The sequence below is a fragment of the Talpa occidentalis genome, unplaced genomic scaffold (assembly GCF_014898055.3).
Source record: "Talpa occidentalis isolate TD23 unplaced genomic scaffold, MPIMG_talOcc4v2.1, whole genome shotgun sequence".
In the NCBI taxonomy this organism is placed as follows: Eukaryota; Metazoa; Chordata; class Mammalia; order Eulipotyphla; family Talpidae; genus Talpa; species Talpa occidentalis.
Window position 1 is genome coordinate 138184698 of NW_026555331.1, and position 5089 is coordinate 138189786.

Genomic DNA, 5089 nt, shown 5'->3' on the forward strand with positions numbered 1-5089 from the left:
TGTGAGTGTCCTTTACCTTCACTGCTGCGGGAGCCTTTGTCTATTTCCATACGGAAGCCCCCAAGTGTCTTCCTAAACCAAGATGACAGAGCGGTCGCCATGACTACGGGTCTCCTTGGGACCCTCTTCCTGCCTCCCTTCCACCTGATGCCAAAGGAGTTTGTTTCCTTCACCCAATTATCCGGAGCAACACGTGTCTGCAGTGTGGACCAGTCCCAGTCTTAGTGGCAGCAGCGAGAACTTTTTCAATTAGGAGATTTAAAAATTATGTGTGGCCCAGAGGAATGACAGGGCTGAATTAAGAGTGCCTCCTAGCAGGCCTGGGGCCAGTGCTAAAATTGCAACCAGCCCCTGGAAACAGGGTGTGCCTAGGCAGATGGAGGGGCAGTGCCACGCTCCCTTCCGCCTCCCTCCACAGGGCGCCTCTGAAGACACGGCTGACTTAGGGCGGTCCAGTCCCTTGCCACGCAAAGTGTGGGCCACGGACCGGCCACATCAGCATCCACAGCTTGTTGGAAAGGCACATGTCAGGCCCCCCTCGCGCCTGCTGACCCAGAATCTGCATTTTAACAACATCCCCGGTTGATTAGCTGCACGATAAATAATGGGCTCAGTTACATTAGATTGTGTGTCCTCAGCTGTAATCTAATTAAAGAAATTCCCTCACCACCGCCTGGGGCCTCTGGCCCCTTGCCGTTGAGCGCAGCGAGACCCTGCTTTCACCTGATTTTCTCTGGCCGCCTGGAGAACGGGCAGTGGAAAGGCCTGGAAGAATCCCTACCACAGGGCATCGCTGACTTAACTTGGAATGGGGGTCCGGTCCTTGTGACGTGGAGGCTGCTGGCCCCCGTCGGGACTTTATCTGGTTCTTCCCAGGCTAGAGCCTAGAACCTGGGAAAGGAGAGCAAAGTGACCAAGTGAGCCTCCTTTTCCCCGGCCCTTCTGCCTAAAATACAGAGCTCTTCGCTTTCGGACACTCACCCCAACTTTTGCCTGTGATGGAGACCACCCTCTTGGTTTGGGCTTTGTGCCTGCTGGCCTTGCTGGCTCACCTAGCAGAGCAGATTTAAGAGGCCTCTCTGGGTGGAAGGGGGAACAGCCATTGAGCCTCACGTCCACAGGGGGTCTCTTAGAAGGCACAGGCAGGCAGGCACCCAGGCTGAGGACCAGAGAGAACCAAGGTCTCAGGGGCCTCTACCCACTTGGCTGCGACTGTGCAGCTGCTTTCTTTCTGCTCTCTCCCTGCACAGCAGCCCTTCAACTTTCCCCTCCCGGCCATGTGATTGCACCCCATTTGCCACTCCCACCAAGGGCAAGCTGCCGTTGGAGGGCAGGGTGGGTGGCTGATTCTGGCAGGCAGAGTGTCAGGATGCAGGGTGCGAAGAAGGCAGCAGCGTGGAGATCCATAGAGAGAGCAGTGAGGAAGGCCTAGCTCCCGGCAGCCCCTTTCAGTTCACAGTGGGGCCTCTGGGTGAAGGCGGTGCCCACAAGGTGCGAGCTGGAGGCACGAGGCTAGAGTACGGCGTGCCAGGTGAGCAGCCGGCGGCCTGGGGCAGGGCAGCCAGAGGCCTGTCTATCGCTGTGGAGGGTCCCCAAGATGCCAGCAGGGTCAGACTCCACGCTAATCATTTTAAAGTTTTATTTTTATTTATGCATACAAGAGCTGGGGTACAGGCCATAGGTGCGGGGGGGTGAGAAGATTCACCAGAGACAGAGTAGGGAGCAGAACAGGCAGATCCACTGAAATACGCTGCAGAGGGGAGCAGCGGGCAAGAGGAGAGGTCTGCTGCGCCGTGTGGGTCACCTCATGCTGCAGTGGAGCTTGATAGTGCGGAGACTTTAACCCCTGCGCCACCAAGGAGGCCCCACACTAATAATTTTAAAAGTGATCTCCTTTCATCTTCACACATTTTTTTTTTAAAAAGCCCTATGGCAGTACTATTGACTCCATTTTACAGATGAGAAAACTGAGGCCACAAAGAGTTACTCCATCTGCCCGAGGTTACAGAGTCACAGGTAGGGAGGCTGGCATTCAGTCTCCAGATCTTCTTACTCTATCACCTGGGTCAGGGCCACATCAGTATCACTGAGTGGTCCAAGGGTCTGCCTTGAACCTGGCCAGCCAGGTATCATCACAGTGACTGTGGAAATGCCGCTGGTTCCAGAAATATTGAATTTTCAAACATGGCCCACGGTACCCACTCACTCAGATTCTGCCCGGTGCAAGTTAAATATGGCCAGCATTGGTGGCTGACCAGCAGTGCCCCTTGATGGGAGAGGCAGGGCCAGGTGAAAGGCCAGACAACCAGGTCTCCTGAGACAGGTCAGCGGGTGGTGAGTCAGGGGGCTATAAACGGCCTATGGCCGCAGCCAGCACTGCCCCAGATACTTAGCTGATGAAACCCCCTGTAAACCCCACTCTGTGCCCCGGGCTGGCTTTGGAGGAACACATCAGCCCTCCTCAGGGAGGGGGCCCCACTTGGCAGACCCCAGGACCAGCATTGTGCACGCTCTGTTCCAGCCGTATGGCCGGCCTGGGCTCATGGGCTATATTGAGGGCTGAGTCACCGGCCTGCGCCTGGGTCAGGCTGACAGGGACTGGCTGGCTGGGGCCTGAGTCAGGCCCCGATTTATCCTGGAGAGCAACAGGCTCAGGTTTCTGGGGGAGGGAGGGTGAGAAGGGTGCCGGGAACCATCCTTGGCACCAGGAATCCTCCTCTGTGGACCATTCACTCCCTCCCTGGGGCCTGCACAGACCTCCTGGAGAGAGAGAATGGGGGGGGGGGAGGTTGTGGCTAGAGGGTGAGAGCAGGCGAGGCTATACAGGGAGTTATTTCTCTACTCCCTGCTTCCCTCTGAGCTCCTCCTCCTTAATGTCTGCCCTCAACCAAAGGGGGACCTCAGGTAAGGGGGACCTCAGGTAAGGGGGACCTCAGGTAACGCCCACAAACAGGACTGTGAGCCATTGGGAGCTCGCTGTAAAGGGGCTGTCAGCTCCAAGCAAACCCACCTCACCCCTCTCTTTCCCTCCCAGCAGCTCAGGGAAGGTAACCATCCTTTCTCAAATGTGTACCTCAGCTTCTTTATTAAGGCTTGGAAGTCAACATCACTGAACTCTGAGCCAGCACCTCAGATTGAGTGTCAGAAGTCTGACTTTACACACACACACACACACACACACACACACACACACACTCACACACACAGTTCCCTGGTAAGACCTACTACGTGTCATGTACCCCCAGGAGCTGGGCATCTCTCCACAGGAGGGTTCAGCGTCTCTAGTAGGTGGACAGTTGGCTTGGGCCATAGGATGAAGGTGGCAAAGGGGGGATGAGGATTCTGGAGACAGAGAGAAGGGGGTGCCAACAGGCGTGGAATTCCTGAGTACCTTGTCACAGGCAGCCGACAGAACATGAGCTGCAGGACCCAATCTATTTATACCTCAGCTGTCACTATCAGGGCCCCGGGAGCTCCCCCCTCCTACGCCCCACACAACAGGTCCCTTTTCTGCTTCTGGTCTCTTCTCTGCCCATCCCCCTCCCTACCTAACCAGAAGGGAAAGAAATCACTGATGGGCCCCTTTCACGAGCACTCCCCCCGCCCCGCCCCCGCCAAAACAAAACAAAACTTCTTTCTGGGATCATAAGAGGGATTGCCCTCGTGGTGCCCTTGGGGAGAAAGTCCTCAAAGATGTCCACTGTCCTTCCTTCCCACTGGGCTTGGGGAGAGAAGAGGAATAAGGCAGAATGATTCACCTATGAGGTCCCAGAATATTCCCTAGTTTCAGTCATCACACAGCTTGAGTCGGGGGCTCTCTGGCTCAAGCTGCCTGGCTCTATAAGGATGGCAAAGTTGAGGAAGGTTGACATTAAGGGGGCACCGGGGCAGAGGGCGAATGTACGTCCCAGGCCTGCAGGGCAGGTCTCCTCTTTATGGAAGTGCACGGGCTGCAGCGCCTTCACCCCGTGCCAGGGCAGCTCCTCCAAGGGAGTGCCTCAGTTTCCCTGCTGTTCCGCTTCCTAGGCCTCCAGCTCCCCAGGCTTGCTCTGCGCCCAGTGCTGCAGGGTTTCCTGGCTGGCTCCCTGCTCTCCCTGCCCACCTCCCTGCCCACCTCCCTGGTCACGTTTCCCCTTGGCTGCTCTGGGCAGGGTTCTCCCAGTTTCTGCCACTGGAAGGATCCGCCCTGTGGCCCACGTGGGCACATTGCCCAGGGGGCTCCCTGGCACGACGGGCAGTCTCTCCCTCTTCTCTCATCACCTTGGTTGAGTCAGACTTGGGGGCTGGGGGAACACGCGTGACTCACCGGCCGCTCTCCCTGAGCTCAGCCGCATTCTGAGGGGATGAGGCCGCATGGGCTGGTGACAGGGACCCTGAGTCAGGGGGCAGCGGCCTCAGCCTTTCCCTCTGGGACCCTGGGTTTGGGGTTCAAAGAAGCCTTTTCTACTGTAAAGTGGCACACACGCACCCCAACCTTTCTCCCTAACGGGCCAGGCCCGTCCCTGCTTCCTCACACTCCCCTCCCCTGCCCGCAGGTGGCCGATCCCCTGGGCGTCCAGCCAGGACGCCCAGGCCCGTCCCCAGGCGCGCCCCGGCCCACCCAGAGCTCCCTCAGTTTCCCCGTCTCGAGTCCCACGAGGCGTGCGGCAGGACGGTGCCTGGCGACGCTCGGCTCAGGGGCGTCGCCGGCCCTGGCCCCCCATCTGCCCGCCCCGCCCACTCGGCGCTGCGGCGGGGGGCCGGGGCCGCGGCCGGGGCGGGACCCCCGCCGGGCGGCGGGCGCGGGGGAGGGGCGGAGGCGGGGCGGGGCGCGGGCGGCCCCCCACCCGCGGCCCCGGCATTCCTGGGAGGCCGGCGCTCTGACGTGGACCCGGGGGCCGCGGGCGCGGCGGGGGGGCGGGCGGCTCGGGGGCTTCTTAAACCCCCCGCCCGGGCCGGGCCCGCATTTCCCGAGCCCCGCTCCGCCCCCGGAGGCCGAGAGCGAGCGCCGGAGCCCCGAAGGCCGCCGAGCCCCACTCGCCCCGCGCAGCCAAGTTGCGAGCCGCGTCCCGCCGCGCGCCCCGACAGCCCGGCCCGCGCCCCGAACCCC